Source organism: Octodon degus, unplaced genomic scaffold (assembly GCF_000260255.1).
Source record: "Octodon degus isolate 3935 unplaced genomic scaffold, OctDeg1.0 scaffold00004, whole genome shotgun sequence".
Lineage (NCBI taxonomy): Eukaryota > Metazoa > Chordata > Mammalia > Rodentia > Octodontidae > Octodon > Octodon degus.
Genome location: NW_004524580.1, coordinates 36,672,076 through 36,696,392, shown reverse-complemented (window position 1 = coordinate 36,696,392; position 24,317 = coordinate 36,672,076). Strand labels below are relative to the sequence as shown.

The 24,317-nt window shown below is 42.3% G+C and overlaps 1 protein-coding gene and 2 pseudogenes across 2 annotated transcripts in view; 1 reads left to right on the top strand and 2 right to left on the bottom strand.

Annotated features, from left to right (window-relative positions):
• Stk38l (serine/threonine kinase 38 like) overlaps positions 1-14,144 on the bottom strand; it is a 67,236-nt gene extending 53,092 nt beyond the window's left edge. Inside the window, exon 1 of one of the 2 annotated variants that reach the window (XM_004623878.2) lies at positions 14,087-14,144. The gene's annotated coding sequence lies outside the window, so the exon portion shown is untranslated. Of the gene's footprint in view, positions 1-1,614; positions 1,794-14,086 lie in introns of those variants that run through there. The other variant, XM_023717250.1, reaches the window with a different exon arrangement.
• Positions 2,431-3,202, top strand: LOC101584315 (annotated as a pseudogene).
• A 5,798-nt stretch (positions 14,145-19,942) lies between the features above and the next one.
• On the bottom strand, positions 19,943-20,624 carry LOC101583939 (annotated as a pseudogene).
• Positions 20,625-24,317: the final 3,693 nt, after the last annotated feature.

The window sequence follows — 24,317 nt, the reverse complement described above, 5'->3', positions numbered from 1 at the left end:
ACCTGACATTGATCGGAGAAGTGCTTATGCTGCTAAGTGATATTGCCTGCTCTGCTTTGCTTTTTAAAAACTTTACACTTGAATACACATTACAATCCACAAAGACCTTTCACAAACTTCTATCTTTGAGAGGTCACCTCAGACCTTTGTTAGAAAGGAGAATTCCCAGTCCACATGCATCCCCCAATCTCTGCCTTTTCTTCTCATCTTAGAATGGTCAGAACTGGAGTGCTGGGATGGTACGACCTAAAGCCAAGATGACGACGAGGCTGTAAGAACGCTGCCCAAGCACCGTGAACATTCTGACCTGGCCAGCTGAGTACTGTGAACACTTAACTATGGTGGACCTGCATGCGATTTTGCTGAGTATTGTAAGCATACTGACAAGCTATAGGATAAGAGAGCTTTGCTAAATAAAACAAAGAAGATAAACTGTTGAACATGGACATTACAAAAAAAAACTGTTTCTCATCTAGCCTGAAGAAAATTCTAGTATAGATTTAAAACTGCTTTCAAATACACAAAGATAAGTTGTCACTGAGCTTGCGGAAGAAAAGTCCTGCCAGACAACTTTTCTGTCAGCAACACTGTGAGGCAAATCTATTTGACTATCTGAAAAGTATTTAACAGGATTTACTCAACAGTTCTTAGCTGAGTGACAAATATATTATAAACTGATTAAAACAAAACTCAGAATGTCTATAAATAAGTTCTGCAAGACTCACAAGCCTTAAGTTACTGTTGCCAATGATTAAGAAAAAAACTGACAACATCCTGATCAAAATGTAAGGATGAGTAAAACCTGGACAGAATGAATCATCAAGAAGTGGGGCAACACAATCAGAATTACAAACAATTTCAACAGAGAACATGACAAATATTTGAGCTTAAAAAAATCAAATACTAAGTGACAAACATGTAAAAAAAAAAAAAAAGTAAAAAAAATTATTGACTAAAAAAAAAGCTTGCCATAATTGAGTGTTGAGGGCCAGGGAGATAGCTCAGCAGACTAAGTGACTGCTTAGGCAAGCACAGGGACCACAAGCTGTGCCAGCCCCGCACCTCCAGCCACATTGAGCCAGTCATCAAGGCCAGGTGTAGTGGCACAAACCTGTAATCCCAGCACTGCGGAGGTTGAAAACAGGAGGATCACTATTAGTCTGAGGTGCGTAGTGAGACCCTGTACCAAATACATTTTTAAAAAAAGGGGGTGAGATGGCTACTCCCCAAATTTATGCATGAATTTTAAGCTGGGTTCACAGACACTTGAGATCAGGAATAAGATGAACCCCAAATTCTATGCTGTACCAATTAGCTTAGATCTGGGGAGGTGTTCAACACTTAGCAAGGCCCCACTGCCATACCATGGGGCAAAACAAGTACCCTCATAATTTAAATTCAGTCACTTTTTGGGAGTAACGGCAGCATGAATCAAATGGAGAAGAAATTAGCCATCAACATAAGTGATTCCAAGAATATGTACGGCAAAGAAGTGAGATCCCAAATCTAATAAAAAATCTGTAGGGCACAGTTTTCAATTGTGTTTTCTTCTGGATAAAGACAGTGTTAACAGGAAAGGGTGCCAGTCCAGAGTCAGGGGAGCAAGAGTCTCACCATGCGAGACCAGCCCCGTGTGCCCCCAATGCTGTCTGAGGCCAAATCATTCTGACCATGGAGAAGTGCTGAGCAGGTACATCCTCATGAAGTGGTCGTATCCAGTTACCCTGGCTTAGTGACATTTTCTGTTAAGCTGATCTTATGAGCAGAATGTCTGGCTTCTCATATAGTGTCTCCTGCAAAAGACAGTGTATGCCAACCAAATGACACAAGCTTCCATGCATTGTATTCACAGGGACATAAAGATCATTAATTAGGATTCTTGCCTTTTGATCACTTGTTAAATATATATAAATTTCATAATCCTAATGACTTCCAGGCCCAAAGAAAATTCACAGGCATAGACCTGAGGTTTATACCTTAAATACAACAATCTATCTCCAGATTCTAAGCATGAGAAGCCTTGCCTTTTATGACAACTCTATTTTGTCTAAAACTGAAGTACACATTTTAAAGACAGAAAATGAAATAAAAACATACACTGGAGTTTGGCCAGGAACAGATTTAATGAAGATACTTAACCTGAAACAGGAAATAAGATAGCCATCTTCAAAATCACTGTAAGTAAATTAACAGTCCTATACCTGGCCCATAACAAGTGTTCAACATGTTATCTAGATTTGGGTATTAGGATATAAAAAAGACATGCATACAACATTGCAGTAAAGTCAGAGAAGTAGGTAAGTGATCAGTGGTGAGTCAGGAAGGTCCCCTGTAAAGAGGGGATGGATGCCTAAGCAGAGTCCTTAAGAAAGCACAGGGCTTTTTCTGCCGAGAGTTGACCACAGCGTCAGAGCTCCTGGGAGTCGCTGTGGCAGCTCTGCGGCTCGGGTTTTTCAGGGATTTTTTTCTCCTCTCTGTCCACATACAGTCACCAGCCCACAGAGACATGGCCAGCATCAACACAGGCTCCTCGCACCCATACTGGCCTCAGCACCTGAGGCTGGACCACTTTGTGCCTAATGACCTTCCTTCCTGGTATATCCTAACTACCCTGTTCACCGTCTTTGGGGTAATAGTTGTGACCACGTAGCTGTTGTCCAGTTTTGCTTCAGTTGTCCCACTGGGGATATGGCAGTGACTGTCCCTGTGTTGGTTTACAGTGTGTGCATTCGTCCATATGGTGACGGAGGGCTGGTTCGTGCTCTATCGTGAGGCTATTCTTGGAGACAAAGCCTTCTTATCACAGCTCTGGAAAGAATATGCTAAGGGAGATAGCTGATACATCACTAAGGACAACTTCACCTTCTGCATGGAGAGCATCACACCTTGCCTGTGGGGACCCCTGAGCCTGTGGGCAGTGATTGCCGTCCTCCGCCAGCAGTCCTCCCGCTATGTTCTGCAGTTGGTGATCTCTTTGGGCCAGTTCTATGGGGATATACTCTTCTTCCTGACAGAGTACCACGATGGATTCCAACATGGGGAGCTGGGCCACCCCATCTATTTCTGGTTTTATTTCTTCTTCATGAACGCCCTATGGCTGGTGATACCTGGAGTCCTCATGTTTGATTCCATGAAGCAGCTATGTGGGGCCCAGAGTGCACATGACACCAAGGTGATGAAAGCCAAGTGCAAACAGAACTAATGAAGGGTGCATGGGACCAGAAGAGGGGCGAGAGGTGCTTCTGCCTGCCAGGAAATCCAGTCTTGTTCCCCCAGCTTGAGGGGCATTCAGGCTGATGACACGTGCAAAAAGAGCCAGAGATGGGAAAAAGGGCAATGTGGAACTACTGCTATGAGCCACTGAGGAAAAGCTTTAAGAGAAGCCAGGAGGTCTGTGATGGTGGCAGCAGTTTTTAAAATCAAAAAATAAAAGATCTCAACACTGAAAGAAGGAAAAAAAAAAAAAAAAAAGCAACGGAGTTACCCAGAAAGCAATGTGTGTGACCCAAGGTAAGAAAAAGCTAGTGGTTCAGTGTGGTTAGAGAGGGAAATAGGAGTGATGAAAGTTTAGGCAAGAAAATTAAAGGGTCTCATACCATAAATGGACTCAGATGTCATGAGAAGGATTTGCAGGTAGGTGGGGCTCATAGGAAATCTAAGTGCAGGAGTTATATAATCAGATTTATGTTTCAGGAGAACCTTGTGACAGCCAATAGAAGATAGACTGAAAGAAGACAGGACTAGAAGCAGGGAGGGATGACTGTTTCCACAACTTGGTGTCCAAATAAAGATACAAACCCAGAAGCAAAGCCAGAGCTCAAGAAGAAACAAGGAGGACTTCATAAATGACTAGATGTGATGATAAACAAGAAGGAAGAATCAAGGACGACGTTCAGGATTGTGATTCAGTAAAGGATGGTATCATGTATTAGCAGAAGTAAGGAACATGGAAGGGGTATAGGGAGAAGAAAAGCCAGCTCTGGAAAAGTTGAAGCCAAGTTATCTGTGGAACACACGAAGGTGGTGGCATCCAGGCAGATAACAGAGCCTCAAGTCCAGGGAAGAGGCTTGAGAAAGGCACCCATGTTTGGAAATCATCATAACAGAAAAGTTAATAGATATTTAAGCATGTGAGATCACACACATCTCAAAGGATATGGATTAAGAAGAGGCCTGGGGACAGCAGGCTGGAAAACGCCAACCACTCACGGGCATGAAAGCTAGCTATTCTGGGAGGTCCTCTACAGCATTTTTCAAATCTGAAAATTAATCAAAACCTTCAATACAATATTTCTGAGAAATAGCTTTTTACCACTATGGGAGACCAGATGGGAAGATTAAAGCCTAACTGGTCTCATCTGTGAAAGGCAGCATGCGCACACGCTGACACATTGCAGGGAAAAGAAAGAACAACTGAGATCCTGGCATTTCTCCAGACAAGTACTATGGATGGTGGGACACAGATGAACCCTGTTTTATTGACTGCCTGTGTCCACATCTGAGTGTATAGAACCAAGGCGTACCAGTCATTCAGGCTCTTTGTCAAAGGGAGACAAAAGCCACCCCCACACCACCACCACCCTCTACATGTTAACCTATTGTGTCTCACCTTCATTGCCCCAGGTTAGGTACAAGCTCACAGGTTGCCCCCACCACCACATACCACCACTATAGAAAAACAAAATAGGTATTTTTAATCTTTAGCATTATTGATCCAATGATTAAAAAATACTCAAAGTTTTGCTGTTTGGTAATTTTTTTTTTTTTTTTTTTTCTGAAAGGGAAGGAATATTTGGTCTATTTACATAGTACACAAACTACAGATCTACTCTCTTACACTATTTTTCCTTCTGTGGGTCTAGTTATACTCTCAGTCAACTTAAAAATAGTTTTTAAGTTCCTGCTTTGGCAAGCGCAGGGACCAGGGATCAATCCCCAGTCCTGCATGCTGCGCTGACTCCACCCCCAGGGCACACTGAGGGGACAAATAATGGTGGCACATGCCTGTAATCCCTGGGGAGGCTGAAAACATGAGGATCACTATGAGTCTGAGCTGCATAGTGAGACACTGTGCCACACACACAAAATGAAAAAGAAAATGCAGTTTTATCACTTGTAAAATTTCAACCACACATTCTTAATCATTCTTCTCTTCGCTTTTTGCCACCTGCCTGTCTGGGGCTGTACATAATTTATATATCTTTTAATAACCTACTAAAAATCATTTACGACAATTAGAAGTGAATAATTTTCACTAAGAAATTATGTTGGTTTATTTCCCTTTTTGCTCACTTCTAAAAAGACTCCAGTATACACAAATCTTTTTATTAAATCTGTGAATGTTTGATTAAACCAAACTATCATTTTTGCAATAACAACACACCTAGTGTATTTAATCTGCAACAGTCTGCTGGCAGATCAGCTTAATCCTAAAATGTGGCTACGGCCTCACCAAAGTGTGCCTGGTACAGGGCTCAGAGGTACTTGACTTCTTTTTACCAAATGCACTTTTTTCTGTCCTCGCCCCATTTTGCCTCTCCCAGCACTCTACAAGAGGCTCTTTTTCTTCTGCTCCAGTGAAAGCTGTGTCCATACCCACAAACCTTTACCATTACAAATAATGGCACTAAAGCTAACACAGCTGTCAAACCATGGCCCAAAATTATAATGGATATAATTCTAATTGGAGTTGACCATTAACTGGTTCTCTGTAAAAAAAAAAAAAAAAAACTTAACTATATACTGTTTCAGTGACCCATGCTTAAGGACAGAAAAAGTAACCACTCTAGAAAGCAAATTTATGTGAAAAAGAACCCCAGGGTGCTCTTTACTCGGGAGCAGAAAGTTCATGATTTGGAGAAGCAAGTCTCTACACAACAAAAAAGGAGGAGGAGGGTGTGTTAGAGACAATTTTTGACATCATTTGAAGTCATTTAAAGTTATTAAGTTGTACTTTTTTTTTTTTTAATGTATTTAGTACAGGGTCTATAGGATCTCACCATACAGATTAGACTCTAGTGATCCTCCTGTTTTCAGCCTACCAAGAGCTGGGATTACAGGCACATGCCACCATGCCCAGTCTCAAATGCCATCTCAGTCCTCCCTAGGGTCAACACAGCATATGGAGCCAGGGATGGAACCCCAGTCCCTGCATCTGCCAAAGCAGGCACTTCAATCTGCTGAGCTATCTGGCCAGCCCCAAATTGTATTATTTAAAAATATAGTATGAGTTAAAGTAAAAAAGTGGTGTTTTTTAATATCTATTTATTTATTTGGTACAGGGTCTTACTATGCAGCTCAGACTCACAGTGATCCCCCATCTCAGCCTCCCCAGTGCTGAGATTATAGGCATGTGCCACCACACCCACTTTCAGTTGCCAGCATAGCCCAGGACCAGTGTGGCATACAGTACCAGGGATCAAACCTGGATCCTTGCACTTGCCAGGCAGGCACTTAGACCGCCAACCTATCTCCCCGGCCAAAAGTTGTTTGTTTTTTGATACAGGGTCTCACTATGTAGTTTGGGCTGTTTGTGAACTCAATATGTAGCCCAGATAGGCCTTAAACTTGCAGTGATCCTCCTCCTTCAGTCTCCCAAGTGCTGGAATTGTTTTGTTTTTGTTTTTGTCCAAATCAAGGCTTTGGGGCCGGGGAGATGGCTCAGTGGAATAAGCACTTCCCTGGCAAGCACAAGGGCCTGAGTTCAATCCCCGGTTCCACCAAAAAATAAATAAATAAATAATTTTTTTTTAAATCAAGGCTTGGAGTAGAATGGACTTCGAATACTGTATTACAGTTTTACAGTCCTGGGAAATTTTTCCCATAACACCTGTGGACAAGGCAAATAATTATGTCCCTACCACAGTGCCCTCCCTCAAGTTCAGTGCTCCTGAAGCCACAGCACTCACTTTAGACAACAGGCCTGGGGGCTCTAGGCCTTCACAAAGGGAAGGTGTCTAGTGGGTCTGTCTTTTACTGTTCCACTCTACCTGATGGCATCACACATTTCTAATTTCACAAAACGAAAGCAAACACATGTGCTGCCATTTTTTTGCTGCCATTCCACCTGCAATCTGGGAGCAGGAAGAGCAGCTGAGAGGCTTCCACTAGTCTAAGACGCAATGTGAACTATTTTCAAAAGGTCAGTGTGCTCAAACTGGATAAAAGAAACATCAAAAGGCACAGCAAATAAAAAGGTTCATTTCAGGGCTGGCCAGATAACTCAGGCGCAGGGACCAGGGTTCGATCCCCAGTGTGCCGTGCCAATTATCTTATCCTGCTTCAAGTCCCAAACCGAAACAATCCAGGTTCCTGTGGCTCCCTGAATCTGTTTCTGTCTCTTACATCATCATGTGATGTCTTCTTGCAGCTTGTTGGCCTGGAAAACTCCTACTCACCTTGCCAGTCTAAGCCCAAACAGGGGAAAGCTGCTCTTACCCTCCCAAACAGGTGTTCCTCTTCCTTAGCAGCTCTTCTCTGATCCTTCTGCTCTGGACCTTGCTCAATTATTCCCCCACCATTAGTGGAGCTCTGCAGTCACCCCACTTCTGGGGCAGCACTATGTCTTTCCTGCCTCATGCAACTCAGTGTGATCACAGGTGACTCCCAATATCTCAACATGGGGAAGACCCATCCACTTCTAGTTACTCCTCTCCAACCTCATCTGCTTGAGAAATTACCACAGCCTAGGATATTCTAAAGAGTCCTTCCATTGGTCTTCAGAACTCCTGACCTCTCTTTCCCTGACTCCATCCTATTTACATCACTATAATCCCACTGAAGTATACCTCTATGTAAACCCAGATTCAGTAATTAATGATGCAGAGAATGAAACACTGAAAAACACCTATTCTCTTACTCAATGGGCTCAAATCTCATGGGGCAGAGTAAGTAAATAATTAACACAGAATTATCTGGCACCTGGTGTGCCCTTCATTTTTACCAGATCAATTCACACAGGAAGCTTTCCTGACCATCCCAGACAGGGGTAATCACTTCTTCCTCTGCTCTCACAGTGTACCCTGGTACTACTCTTTTACCAATTTTTGTTTGAACTAGTTGTTTGTATCCACATATTACACTTCTCATAGGATTAAATGTTTCTAAATGGAAAGGCATATGTCTTGTCTGTTTTGCTACACAAGTACCCTACAAATAGTACTTATAAATAGGTGAGAAATGTGGAATTATGATAATTAGCCTAACTAAAATATTGTTTCACTGGGACTTAGTGCAGTATTAAGAATATCAAGAGGGGACAATACATGCAACTCAAAGCTAAAATTTTTCCACTAGCCACAATAGTATCAGTGGGCAAATAGAGAATATCCTCAACCAAATTTAAAGATACACCCACATGAAATGGATCTCCACTGTAAAAATACAACAAAGGGTAACTCCCTTGTGCTATAAACTAAGCAATCAGCCCCTACTAACAAATCCAGAAGTCATCAAGGGTAAATACTGGGTGGTATGTACATAATGGATGTCAGTCAGTACACAAACAATTAAAATATCTACTGCTAATAAAAATTTAAATTAATAAAGTAAAGTACTGGTATAAGATAGTATTCCAAAGATAGATCATTAAAACTTGATGTGGTGGTACATACTTATAAACCCAGCTACTAAAGAGGCTTAGGCAAGAGGATTATACAAGTTTGAGGCCAGCCTGAGAAACTTAGTGGGCCACTGTCTCAAATAAATAAATAGAGGAAAGGTGCCTACATGAATCAACCACTCAAAAGGGAAGAGTATGCTAGGCAGAAGCAGTAGCACGAACTGGGATATGCACGTACCTCACTGCTCCCTGGGCTCAATACACACACACACATACACACAAATCATTAAATTCTGCTCAATGAATAGAAATTTCAGGAGTATTTTCAGCTTATGCATACTTTGGCCACTATTAGCTATCTCATCAAGCCCTTATTGGGATTATCAATTATTTAATCCCATTTTTCTGCCCACCCTTCTTCCATCCAATTCCTTTATTGTAACTCTCAGTCAAGAAACAATGGGCTGGTGAGATGGCTCGGTGGTCTAAAGAACCTACTTAGAACAAGCTAAGCTAAGCAAAGCACAGGGACCGCAGTTCAATCCCCCAGCACCACATGCCAGCCAGCCCGCCCCCGCACACTAAATAAATAAAATTAAAATTAAAAAAAAAAAAAAGGAAAGAAAGAAACAAGCAGATGAAGACTGGGCATAGTGGCATGCACCTGTAATCCCAGCGCTTGGGAGTCTGAAAACAGGAGGATCACTGTGAGTCTGATCTGTGTAATGAGACCTTCTAGACCCTGCACTATATACATAAAAAAGAAAGGGGAAGCCTGACCCTTAGGGATCAGTTTTGACTCCACCTCCTAAGATTCAACTTTGTGACCCTAGCCACATCACCTCTCCTCTCTAAGCTCCACTGTCCTGTGTGAATAGAGAGAATAACTCAAAAGAGTTCCTGTGAACATTCAGCTGGAGTCCACATATGTATATTCAAAATACAAACATTTAAATTTATATACATACATAGACAATATTTAGCATTATGTCTGATATATTCTAAGTAAGAGTTACTACTGTTGATAAAAATCATTAGACTTGTAGCCTGATGGGTGGCATTCAGGAAGAAGAGGGAGCCAGGATTATGCAAGCAGGTAAGATGAGAGCGAGCCAAATCTATATGCTACTACTGGGAGAAGACTGGAGAAATATTCATTACAGAAAGAATTTTTCATATTCAATATAAAAATTATGTCTCCAGGACTGCTGAGAGCTACAGAACTATATTCAAAATCTCCAAGTTCTAAAACAGCAGCAATGACTACATTCATAACAGCAGAATAGCATTGAGAGAAATGGAGCACAAAACAAAGTGCCTATTAATGTGTACAGAAGCTTCTCTGTCCCAAATTTTCAATCTATTAAACTTTCATAGACAGAATAAAAGCTGGGCTCTATTGCACAGGCACAGCAACTCTGCATGCTAAAAATAGATGATACCGGCAATCATGCACAGTCATTTCAGCTCCTGCCATTTTTTAAATTTTTTTTAACTCTTTTATTTATTAACTTATTTGATACAGGGTCTCACTACACAGCTCAGTGATCCTCATGTCTCAGCCTCCCAGCACTGGAATTACAGGTGTGTGCCACCATGCCTGGTTCCGGTGGCTGGCACAGCAACGCAGGACTGGCACGACATGTGGTACCAGGGATCAAACATGGGTCCTTGAGCTTGCCAGGCCGGCGCCTGGACCGATGAGCTATCTCCCCAGTCCCTGCCATCTTGTTCTTTATTGGAAGCATTCATCATCTGTGGCTGAAGTGTTAAACATCATTAACTACATTCAATTCTTAAAGTGAAAAAGCAATAAAAGCATCCCAAAAAGTAGGAAAGAGGGGAATAAATTCCCCTACTGAATCAAATGTAAAGATAGCAAAGAATTTTAATTTCTTACAATGAATGCTGCCTGTGCATACAGGATCAACCATAAATACCCTATTACACACATTTTCAAGAACCTACTCCATTCAGGTTAGAGAACACTCAAATCCACTGACACTGGCTTCTGGATAGCGCTCTCCTTCACTATGAGTACAGCCAACCAGGGCATCAGCAAAGGAGCAGGAGAGCTTGGCTCTCACTAGACAAGAAGGTCAGCAATGACCCTGCCACAGTTTACCCCATGGTACTCATGATTCCAAACGAATTGACTGTGAGTTCATTTTTTAGATAACTAATAAAACAAAAATGGACTATTCCTGAAACTTCATAAATAAAATCAGCGGGTGAAATCTTTCAACATTCATTCACTGAGTGACTCTATGGAAGGCACAGTGCATTTTTACAATACCTTTTACTTCACAATCCCAAAGAACTTTCAAAGTCGTCCCACAGAAGGTATCAATGACTAAACTCTCATTTTATACATGCAAACACTATTCAAAGCCCTGTTTCAAATACTGGGCTGGCAAGATAGCTCAGTGGTGTAAAGTGCCTGCTGAGGCAAGAATAGGCAGGTGCAGGGGACCACAGTTCAACTATTATAAGCACAGGACAAGCATAGCTATTACAGAAATAAAAACTGAAGGGGTTTGAGCTAGCAATCATTAACTAAATTCCAACTTTATAATCCAATCCAAAAGATACCAGTGTCAAATTACTTTTTAAAGTTTTAAGACAAAATACACAATGATTCAAATATTCCATTAAGTGAAGGAGCTGATAGTTACAATTTCTCATTTCCTGAATTTTTTTTTTCTAATTTTGATAACATGACCTCGCTATGCAGTTCAGTCATAGTGATCCTCCTGTTTCAGCCTCCCCAGCCCTGGGATTACAGGGGTGTGCCACCACACCCAGTTTTGGGGCAGGGCCAGCAAAGTATGTGGTACTGGGGATTGAACTTTGATCCTTGAACTTGCCAGGCAAGTGCTTAAACCACTGAGTTATCTCTCCAGCCCCTCCTGAATCTTTATGAGTAGCAAAAAGTGAAAATTGTCAGAAGCCTCACAAAAAGGTTACCTTTAATTGGCACCAAAAACAAGTATCATAAATGGATTAAAATATCAACCAGGATTCATTTACCTTCCATTATTTTTAGAACTCATTCTAGAAAATTAATCCCACAACTTAATGCTAAAGGAATACATTTCCCAAATCAATTCTTTCAATCTACAGACCTGAGGAAGATCAACATGAATGGGAGAAAATAAGGACAGGGCCGGGAAGATAGCTCAGTGGAATAAGTGCTTCCCTGACAAGCACAAGGGCCTGAGTTCAATCCCTGGCTCCACTAAAAAACAAAAAACAAGGACAGTGAGTACAGGTACAAGCCATAATTCCTAGCTGGACTGGAATCTTATTCTACTACTTGCTAGCTACCAGGTCTCAATATCTCAGTTACCTCACCAGCAAAAACACCAAATGCACACAGTGTGGATTAAACTCAGATATGCAAGCAGTACAAGGAGAGGTCTTAGCAAGAGGCATTATACAGTGTAAAGTGTTCCCTCACTGTCATTATCATATGACTAGATCCCCCAAATCACCTACACAAATGCTTCTCCTAGTCTAAGTACTCCTTAATTGGTCTGGTAGGATTCAATCCCTCCCTCCTTGGCTTCCTCATAAAGCATATTTTATATTTCAGTTGCTTGGATGAGCACATTTCCCTCCCATTAGGTTGCATCTCTTTGAAAACAGCCCACACTCCATCTGAGTACAGGACAGCAAACACTGCCCATTGTTGCCATTCACCTCCCTCCACGATCCTGGACCATAACACCCTGCCAATCAGCAAAACTTCACCTGGAAGGGTGATGTAACCAGAACACCATGTACTGGTCAGCCCTTGCTAAATATTCCCTTAAAATGTGAATTAAAGCTGGGTGTGGTGGTGCATGTCTGTAATCCCAGCACTAGGATGGATGAGCTGGAGGCCAGCCTGAGTTACATAGTGAGATACTGTCTGGAAAAAGTGAAATGAAAATGTTGGATGGGAAGAAGGAGAATTTACTTAACATTCTTTTAACTACTAACAGAAGATTTTTTTTAATTAAAAGTTTTTCTGGTGAAAATTTTGCTTTCATCATCTCATTAAAAGCACTCATTGTGCTTTTACTATAAAGGTGCAGCAGTCATCTAACATAACTTGCCCATCTGCTGATTTTTACGTACGCTTTGGGATGCTAAAGACAACATGTTTGATAATTCCCCTTACACTTAATTTATGTAAAATAAATCATTTTAATGTCAAATTGAGATGCAAATTTCTCTGGCTTTTGGGACCTCTTCTATCCCCCTTTTTAAATAAGTGCCTCCAAAGGTCTTTAATTATTCCAGTTCACAGGAAAAAGCACTTTCTATGGCATTTTATTTAACTTCGCAAACACAGTGATGTCTCCCTTGATGGAACAAAACTTTTCTGAAAACAAATGGCTGCACTTAGTCTGATGTTTTGCTCTTTTCTAGGGAGGGTTTCTTCTTTGTTCTGACAGCGTTCTACCTTTCAAACTTAAACTTTCAGCATAAAAACTGCTGAAAACAGTTTCCACTGACTTAAAAACGTAAGTCTGGAGAACGATTAAATGTGGCTTTTCCCAGTTGTTTCACCAGTAGCAAGCCCTTTCAAGAGGAAACAAAAGCTACCCCCAACTTTACTTCTCATTCTATACGTCTTCCAATCAAATGGGAAACATTAACAGCCATCTTAACAAGCTAAGTGAAGTCAAACCAAATAAATCTTTTTAGCCAATGTACCTTTTTGAGATCGGGGTTTTTCAGTTAAAAGTGCTCTGATACACTTACATAATGAACAGATATAATTTCATTTCATTGTTTAGACTAATTTATCTCGTCCCGGTCACAAGAGTGTCCATCCACAGTGGGAGAGAGGGCCATAAACAGTTGTTTTATATATTCCGAGGCACAGAGAGAACGCAAGAGGAATTCCAAGAGTCTTCTAGTATCTCTCACACAGACAAGACTGGAACAAAGAACGCCTCAAAAACCTGTGCTGGGTAAACAAACCGGGGCTCACGAACAACAGAGCCGGCCTCAAGGCAGCAAGACCTAAGCCCAGAGACTCGGTCTGACGCCCGCCGCGCCGAGACCCAGCCAGCGTAACTTGGACGCCCCGCAGAGGCGCCCTCGGACCCCCGCGGCCGCGCGGCTAACGCCCAGGCAGGCCTCCTCCAGGGAGGCGGCTCGGGCACCGCTGCAGCCCCGCGCCGGCGGCATCCGCGCCCGCCCCGCTCCGTCTCTCCAACTCCAGACTGCAGGTGGCCCTAGCCGAGCGGCACGGGAGCACCGGCAGGAGCGGCGGCGCTGGAAACGAATTTCGCGCTCTGCCGTCAGCCTGGCAACTTTTCAGAAGCGCAGCGGCCCGACCTCGGAGGAACGGAACCGGACGCGCCAGGCCGGCCGGCGGGGGAGTGCAAGACGCGGCGGGGGACACAGAACCGGCTCGAGGCCGCCCGCCGGCCTTACCCGGGGACCAGAGCCGAGGCCAGCGCCACAGCCGCAGCGCGAAAGCCCCCGCGCTCCCGTGTGCCGCGGGCAGCCCTACGACGCCCCACTCACCTGTCTGCGGCCCCTGGCGGCTCCGCCTCGCCCGCCCCGCGGCCGCCGGCGCCGTGCGCTCCCGCCGCCAGCTCGCTCGCCTCGCCCCGCCCCCAGAAGGCGGGGCCCGCGTCGCGCCAGAGTCTCGACCCGCCCTGAACTCTCGCGAGCCCTCCCTCCTCGGCTTCCGGGGCAGCCAGACTGTCTCACGCGACGTGACGCCACACGCACCGCAACCGGAAGTGACCTTCTGCCGTCAGCCTCAGCTCCACGCCCCCATACATCCCGCTTCTGCGGTGACGTGGAACAAGTCCAGGTGGTGTCTCCGTTGGTCGCCTAGTTCTCTTCGCTCACGACAATGCAGGCTACGCTGGAGAGGAGCTGAGCGTTACTTGTGGGTCGCAGGTGCCATCAGTGTTCCTCAGCCTCAGTCCTGCCCTGCAAAGCCTGTCAGCGCTGCAAGGGGTGAGAACACTCGTGGAACCTGCGCGGAGTCGGGTGGCGACTAGCTCGCTCAGTGGCGGCGTGGAGGCTGTGGAGCCTCAGAAGCGGCTGTGTGTCTGACCGCCCTTTGTTCACGACCAGACTCTGGAATCGAGAGGAATTAGGCTTTGGGAAGGCCGCGGAAAACTTGGCCGTAAAGATAAATACCTTGCTTGAGTTTTTTTGGAAATTCAAAAGTTCTGACATTTGGGCTATGTCATTCGGACCAGAGAATTATGGTATCCCCATCAGAGGGGGCTAGGATGCAGATCCCTGACGTGTGCTTGCCAAGGAGGACGTGCCCTTGTCCCTATGTGAGCACACATACCTGTGTCGAACTTTAACTGAAGCTCAGCAAGACATAACAGCTCACCATAGAGTTTACCAATCTCATCCTGTGATTTTTTTGGTCCCTTTCCCTTGTTAAGTCAAGACTTTGACCTTTTCACTTAAATGAAGCACTTTACAGCTTCTGTTTGACAACTAAATTGCCAAGATCCCTATTCTAGCATTGTGGAACTATTAAGTAAAATACGGGTTACTTGAACACAAGATTTCATCAGGCTGCTAAAAAATGCATTGGAATTTAAAACTTCACAAATTTAAAAGAGAGGAATTTTTTTCATAATTTTATTGAGAAACAAATAGTAATGAGACAGTTTCAAACCAAATTGGTAGGACAGTTTCAATAAATAACACATTCTTCCTAGTGGTTAATTGTTGTACAAGATGCAGACATGATATCCTACTTACAAACACCATTAGAACAAATCCCTCTGTTCATTAAGAGAATGTAACTATATCTATCCTAACCACTTTGAATACACAGATACAAAATGGACATTCATCTGTATCCCCTTTTCTTGTTTAGTTCCATTACTTGAATATTATAGGTGTGTTAACTCAGCAAAATATATTCCAAAAGAGTCCAGTAGTCCCTAATAGTATTGGGTCTTCCGCTTCACTGGCAATGTCAGAAATTGTTGACCTGAGTCCCCTACAGCTCAACATAACAACATGGCTTTACTTCTTATACTTCATTTTTATACTTTTCTGCTGGATGGTTAAGACCAAGGTAAAGCAAGACCTATGCAACAAGAGTTGTAGCTTTTGAGTCTGATAAGGTCAGTGAAATCCCCTCAGGATTTATCGTGAGATCCTGTACCTCAGATTGTAGAACCTTTGTCAGGGTCAGACATGTGGATGAGTCATGGCCATGGCTTGGCCAATGTGCTCTCTGTGAAAGCCTGAGAGAATGTTTTCTCTCCATTGACTCTCCTTACGCACACTCTACATCATCAATCACTTTCCTCTTTGGCCCCATAATCTCCTTGATCAGAAAATTTGGGACACTACCAAGTTACATGACGTTACAGCACAAGTTCACATATGCCCTGAGTCTTAATTGACTTTGGAAGGCTAGGGCCAAAATGTTGGCTTTCCTTGAGGCCTTCCTTTTTCTCTAATTTTGGTCTGCAAACTTAGGTTGTTAACCCTCCAGAAGAGAAGTTTATTGTTATTACCATACAACCTAGGCTGTTAAGCTTAACCTCACTATCTGTCTGAACGGCAAACATCTTAGGCATAACATGGAACAGGTAATTTCCATCAAGTATTGATATGTTGAACGTTAAGTCCCTACAGAATATGATGAAAAACATTTAAAAATTAGAATATATTTTTAAAATAGACATAAAGAATTATATAATTCATATGTTTACACATAAGTCCAAAAATCTAACCATATACAACCTTGAAGCAGGACAGTCCCACAACCTTCCTTTTCCTGTCTCTTGCCTTCATTTACCACCCCTTTCTTTTTGAACAATCGTCTACCTGAGAGACAGCACAGCAGCAACTGGCATGTCATGAGAAGCAGCCCGTATTCAGAAGACCAGAATGACAGGCACTCCAAGCATGAACCTACTATTACAGATTACTATCCTCAGTGCAGTTGCTTAGTTCACAGGTGTCAGTATATATAGTTAGTTAGGGTGAGAATCTTTCCATTTAACTGCTAGATTCAAAAATCTTCTGGAGATTCTCAGAATCATTGCCTTGCCCAAGAGAGGAATTATTTCTTTCTATAATTTTACATTAAATATTTTTGGGCCATCTTGGCAGTGCAACTGAAATCATGGGAAGGAAACTAGGTAAAGGGGGAGGGAGCTACTGCATTTGGAAAATTGCCTTCCTATAGAATGACTCACGCTTCGGGAACATGGTGCAGTTTATGTTGGGCAAAACTAGCCTTTGAGCAGGCTAAGGAAAATCATCCCAATTGTTATAGATAAAATATCTTTAATCTGAATATTGGAGGTTTTATAAGCTATCCTTAACTTTTACTTACTAATACAATACACAGAACTGGTGCTGTGCTTGTGGAAAATACTTAAAATGGATATCTTTAGGTTTGCAGAGAATGGGTAACATGTACAGAAGACTTAGACAAGAATCATACTATCACTTCTCATTTTTCTTATGCTGTACTTTCTCATACAGAGTTTGAGGAAAACACTGGTCTGATAATCATATTCATCAAGAAGTCAACCCACTTATATAGTCACTCTGAGGTTCAAATGATAATTGTTGGGCCAGCCAAATAGCCCAGCAGATTCAAGTGCCTTCTAGCAGGCACAGGGGCCAGGGGTTTGATCCCTGGGCCTGCTGTGCTGGCCCTCAACCCAGGGCACTCTGAGATGGCAGTTGAGACTGGGCATGGTGGCGCGCGCCTGTAATCCCAGCACTTGAGAGGCTATAAAGAAGGGGTATCACTGAGAGTTTGATCTAGTAGTGAGACCCTGAACACCCTATAAACCCTCCTTCCCCCCCCAAAAAAAAGATAATTGTCATGTACAAGCATAGGAAGTCTAACTGTGATCAGACTCCACAGAGACCAACATACCTCTCTGTACTCTGCAGATAAGCCTGACATTCAAGTGGGTAGCACTGGGAACAGTTTAGGTTTGTTTTATAGTAAACATCTTTTCAGATGTGCCATGCTTTTTTCAGGTAATATAAAATAGAATGTCAGACTAGATTACTAGACATAGGGAGAAGCTAACTTCCAATTTGACTTTCAGTTTCTAAACAGACCATTCTGCATAAATTCTCTATGTTGAAGTTGTTGAAGGTAGCTGAAACAAAAACAAATTTGAGTGATGTACCCTTTTGGAAGTTTGATGAAGTCCATGGACCCCTTTTCAAAGTAATGTTTTAAAACTCATAAACTATCTGAGGTTACAATGGAAATTGATTAAATATGCAGTTATAAAAACACAAGCCAAGCATAATATTACATATCTATAATCCCAGCACTTGAGCTTCTCCCAGGAGGCACAATGTAAATTCAGAACCAGCCTGGGCTACATAGTGAATTCAAGTCCAGCTTGAACTACACAGCAAGATCCTGTCTCAAGAAAGAACCACCACCCAAAACAAAATAAAAAAATGTGAATTTGTGATACAGTATAAGGTAGGTCACTCTTAAGATGGCACCCAATTACCCTTACCTTCTGATTCTCCTACTTTGTTATAATTCCATTCTTTTTGAGTGTGGGCTGGACCTAGTGACTTGGTAATAAAAAAGAAAACACAGCAAAAGTGATGAAATGTCATTTCCATGATTAGGTTGCAAAAGACTTTGCCTTCATCTCACTTGTCCTCTCGCCCTGAGTAGCTCACTGATACAGATGCCATCTACTATGTTGTGACCTGTCTCATGTAGAGGCCATGGGGCACAGACTCAAGAGAATTCTCAAGAGCCACCAAGAAATTGAAGCCCTCAGTCCAGAAACGCATAAAAAAAAAACTGTATCCTGTTGACAGCCATGTGTATGAGCATGATTCTACCTCTTCTACTTACTGGGAATGAGAAGTTGCTAGTTATTTGACCCAGCCCGTGGTTCTTTGGTACTGGGTTATAGTATATCAACTAAAAAAAAAAAAAAAAACACCCTAGAAACCATGTTCACATTTCTATAAAAACAAAACAAAACAAAAATGTCCACCTCAAGTCACATCTCTACTGTTTCTGGTAGACAATATGGACAGAGTCCAGATACAAGTTGATTAATCCCAACAAGCCATCTATAGCTGTACAGTAGAGTAGTGGATAATCCTATCAAACCTGCACCTTTAGTTGCATTGAAGCTCAGGCTATAATGCTAGAACCCAGCTTGTTGAGCCTATAACATTCTTCGTGTCTCCTGTCAGCTTGAACACAGCTCCCTGACCTCCTGCTGACTTGAACTCAACACCCTGACCCTGACAGCGGGAGCCACTAGGTGGAGCCAGCCCACAGCCATTCTACATGCTGAGCTGCGTTGCCCCCTCTCCAAAATGGCTACTGGCCAATCACCCTCTCCTGGGGTACATCTGAACCTGAATAACTTACCAGCCACTGCAGTCTGCTCTGTCCACTGCTCAATTCCACTGGTCTGTCTCTCTGTAGAGCTCTCTAAGGGTACCAGCAGTCGCTGTGCATCTATAGGTTTGAGCCAGTCCTTCCACACAGTGAGTTAAGTCTCAGGGAGAAAATGCTACCTGTCACCTCCTTTGTTGAAATCTCTTTGATCTCACAGTGAGCTTGAATTCTTGCCTCAGAGCCTTCCTGGGGCCCAGGGACCCACTTTCTCTTCCTCACATTGCAATATTCCAGCATGTGAATACCACATCTCAGGGCCCCTTTCTCTGCTGCTCACCATTCTGCCATCTTCACAGAAGTTCCATGTATATGAGCATAGAAGCACGTTTCCCTGGGGGACCTTCAGATAGCTGCAGTTCACTATCACCGTGTAAATTAAGAAGACACCAACAGTATACTTCCTAGAAAAATGGAATGTGGTTTTCTATGGTGAAAGCATTTTGTAAACTGTAAACCACTATTGCCCCAGAGAAAAAGAATATTGGTTAGAAAACACAAAGAGTTCTTATTGAAGAACTACCTTTTAGGATGATGGTAAGTGAAACTAAATGAGATAATGTAAGTTAAACCCCTAGTGTAGGACCCAGCCCAGTTTGATACTCAATTCAAGGTAGCTATTTTTACTCTATTAATAATGACACAACAAAGACTAGGGTCCGAATGAAACCCAATTTTCTTTGCTTAACTCTAAATTAAATTGCTCCTTTCCACTTAGTGAACTTTTTTTTAAGTAGATATAAAACCATGAAGAAAGCTCTCTTTCAGAGCCTTTCTTATCTACTATTAATTTTACATTTTTTGTTTTCCTTTTTTAATTTAGACTCTTGTTAATAACACTAGCACTATTAATTAAAAAAACATTTACATAGTAAGTTCAAAACCATACACTTAGGAGAATAATAACCGCTGCCAGAGAACTTGGTCCTCTCATTCATTTGTACTGGTAAGCCCAGGTTTATCCTGAACTTTCAGAAAATGTCTGTACTGAATGGATGATGAAGCATTCAAGTAACAAGTTGTAAATGTGAATTTCTGGCAGACATTGCCTCAAAGAAGGTCCAGGAGTATCCATTGTCCTCAAGTTTATTCAAAGTTGAGATGTTCCTGGGGTGACCAACAAGCTTTCCTTTTGAGGAACTTTGACATTTCGTCAGCCTCAGAATTCAGATGCTATAAAATATTATTCTGTATTTTAAAAAGGCCTTGTGCTATAGGATAAGTTTTTCACTGTTTCTCCAGCTTCTTATCCTTGGCTTCCAGTTTTTTTGAACATCCATCCAGCTTGTAGGCTGCCTGTTCAAATGCTGCTACCTGCTCCTCAATTACATTTATCTGATCCAGGTAAGGCTGTATTCCACCATAGTTCTATTTTAAGTCCTTCGAGTTTCTACTAATGTTTATAGCAATCTTTCATTTCCAGATACAACAAGCTGACTAATTTATTTGTGTTTTCCACCAGCTTATAGTCTTCACTACGGCCATCAGCTCCCCAGACAGGTATGTGGCCATTTTGGAGAACATGTCCCAGCGGAGCTCCATGATGTCAGCCTTGGTGGGCTCCTTTGCTTCCTCTACTGTCTCAAGGGAGGCATCATCGCTGGCTGGCCTCTCCTGTCACATTTCTGGGATGCCCTCAGCTGCCGCCACCATGCCCAGCCCCGAGTTGCTTCTGGGACTAGGTGTTTGCGCCTACAAATTGTTGATACTAATAGAGACACCAACACAACTGATCCTCCATCTGTAAAAGAAGAATATAATGTATAAGTAGGTGAGGTTAAGAAATGCTTTAGTGATGGACAAGCAGAAAGCTTTGTGGTATAAGCTGGTAAGGATTTCTCCATTACTTATGTTCTGTGTTCTTCACTGGCCAGCACCAGTAATGCTCTGTTCTTGGTCCCTCAAGGATCTGGGCACAGGGAGTGGCCATTACAGTGGATGTTCCAATCTCCATGCCAAAGGAAGACAAAATTGAGGGTGGAAGTCTCAAGTTGATACTCCCCTGACAACCATTGGTCAAAACTGATCATAGGCCCCATAACAGGTACAACCTTCTGATGTGCCAGGAAAGGAGAAAGCTAGAAGTATATGACAGTAGAACTAATGAGCACCACATATTGTATCTGTGAAAAACTAACAAATTATAGGTAGGGATTTGAGTTACCACTCTGAGTTCAATTCCCAATAGTACAAGAAAGGAAAAAAAGAAAAAAAATAGCTATTTTTTTACAATCATTTTGATTTTTTTTTATTTGTTAAAAAGAATAATAAGTAGTTTAAAAAAAAAAAAAAACTTTTTCGCAACAGGTTTGCCACAAGAGCACAGGTGTAGTGAAAACCACCACTAAATCAAAGCCAACATGGGAAAGGAAAAGACTCCCATTAATGTCATCGGACACATGGACTCCAGCAAGTCCAACACTACCAGCCATCTGATCTACAAATGCGGTGGCATCGACGAAAGAATGCTTGAAAAGTTTTAGAAGAAGGCTTCTGCGATAGGGAAGGGTTCTTTCAAGTGTGAGCATGGTATCACCACTGACATCTCCCTGTGGAAATTTGAGACCAACAAGTATTATGTGACCATCACTGATGCCCCTGGACACAGAGACTTCAAAAACATGATTACAGGCACGTCTCAGGCTGACTGTGCTGTCCTGATTGTTGCTGCTGGTGTTGGTGAATTCGAAACTGGTGTCTCCGGGGATATAGCTCAGTGGCTTAATCGCCTGCCTGGCAAGCACAAGGTCCTTAGTTCAATCTTCAATACCACCAAAAAAAAAAAAAAAAAAAGTGGGTTCAGCTCTTCTCTGCCCAAGAACAGGAACAAAAGTTTGGGGCCAGGGAGATGACTCAGTGGAATAAGCACTTCCCTAGCAAGCACAAGGGCCTGAATTCAATCCCCGGTTTTGCCAAAAAAAAAAAAAAAAAAAAAAGAAAAAGAAAAAAGAAACTGGTATCTCCAAGAATGCACAGACCCATGAGCATGCCCTTCTGGCTTATACACTGGGCGCGAAACAAATAATTGTTGGATGTTAACAAAATGGATTTCATGGAGCCACCCTACAGAAAGAAGAGATACGAGGAAATGGTTAAGGAAGTCAGCACCTACATTAAGAAAATCAGCTACAACCCCGACACTGTAGCTTTTGTGCCAATTCTGGTTGGAATGGTGACAACATGCCAGAGCCAAGTGCTAATATGCATTGGTTCAAAGGATGGAAGGTCACTCGTAAAGATGGCAATGCCAGTGGAACCACACTGCTTAAAATTTTGGATTGCATCTTTCCACTCACTCACTTGACAAGCCTTTGCAGCTGCCCCTCCAGGATGTCTACAAAATCTGTGGTATTGGTACTGTCCCTGTGGGCCAAGTGGAGACTGGTGTTCTCAAACCCGGCATGGTGGTCACTTTCACTCCAGTCAACGTCACAACTGAAGTCAAGTCTGTGGAAATGCACCATGAAGCTTTGAGTGAAGCTCTTCCTGGGGACAAAGTGGGCTTCAGTGTCAAGGACATGTCTGTCAAAGATGTCTGGCCTGGCAATATTGCTGGTGACAGCAAAAATGACCCACCAATGGAAGCATCTGGTTTCACTGCTCAGGTGATTATTTCGAACCATCCATAGCAAGATCGGTGCTGGCTATGCTCCTGTACTGGATTGTCACACAGCCCACATGGCTTGCAAGTTTGCTGAACTGAAAGAAAAGATTGACCGCTGGTCTGGTAAGAAGCTGGAAGATGGGCCCAAGTTTTTGAAATCTGGTGATGCTACCATTGTTGACATGGTTCCAGGCAAGCCCAGGTGTGTTGAGAGCTCTGATTATCCACCTCTGGGTCATTTCACTGTTCGAGATATGAGACAGTTGCTGTGGGTGTCATTAAAGCTGTGGACAAGAAGGCTGCTGGAGCTGGCAAGGTCACCAAGTCTGCCCAGAAAGCTCAGAAGGCTAAATGAATATTATCCCTAACACCTGCCCCCCTGCCCCGTCTTAATCAGTGACAGAAGAACAGTCTCAGAACTGTTTCTCCCAATTGGCCATTTAAGTTTAATAGTGAAAGACTGGTTAATGATAAAATGCTTTGTAAATCCTTCAGAAGGAAAGGAGACTGTTTTATGGACAATTTGTGTGTGTGTGTGTGTGTGTGTGTGTGTGTGTGTGGCAGTTTTTAAGTTATTTGTTTTTAAAATCAATATTTTTAATGGAAACAAGCTGACCAAAAATCTGTCACAGACTCTTGAGACCTATTAAAGTTTAATGAGGAAAAAAAACACATTAGAAACAATAAAGAATTTCACTAAAAATGATAGGAATTCAACAATGGTTGTTATATTGTGTATTATCATCAAATTAGTTGTTCAGATTACCAGATATTAGCATGCAAAATTAGTCAAAAATTATTTTAAAAATTAAAAGAGAGAAAAATACTTTAAGCATTAACTGCTCCGTTCAGTAGATAGTAGAAATCAGCAGTACAATTATCCCAGCTATCCTGTGTATGTACATATTTATTTCCTTTTCCCTTCTTTCTTTTCTCCTTCCCTCATCCCAGCTGTTCCTTCCCTTTGAGCAGTTCTTCCCTTTTTCACAGCATGTATAGTACCTTTCAGGTTTTATTTACTCTTTCAGGATCTTACACTAGAGAGACAAGAGGATATTTAACCATATGGATCTGATTTAGAACATGTCTAAGTAAATACAAAAGGAATTAAAATTATCTCCTGCATAATATCTGACCGTCAGTGAAATAAAACTTGGGCCTGGGAGTTAGCTCAGTGCAACAAAAGGAGCAGCACATCTGGCATTCACATCTGGACTAGTAAACTATACCCCAATTAACTCATCCAGGGGGATATATTAGGAAATCCTTGTTACCAGAGGTTGGTTGAGGAGGGAAAAAAAATTTAAAATTGAAAAGAGGGCCCATGTTTTAGTAAATATGGAAAGAATGATAACTTGGAGATATCAGGGACAGTACACCTTGAAAAATAAGTCAAAACTGTGAATGTCTGAAAAATATAGCCACATAGGCTGTAGTTTTTTTTATTAGAAGAGGAAAGTGGCTGAATCATATTCCAGAGCTCTTGAAGTGTGTTTTGTTGACAGCATGTGATGATGTGGACGGGTGGCCTTCGGGATGTCAGATCTCAATGGTGTGAGGAAAGAAAACTGCTTCTTTGAAATCGGTCAGTAATAACATTGTCCTATTCTAAACCACTATTTGCAATAGCCACCCACATACCAAAATCATTGAACTAACTTCCTCTTTGTCCCCTTTTTCCCATGAGACATTCAAGGTGAGTCCCAGAAGTCATTCAATGCAATGTATATCTTATGCTTCCA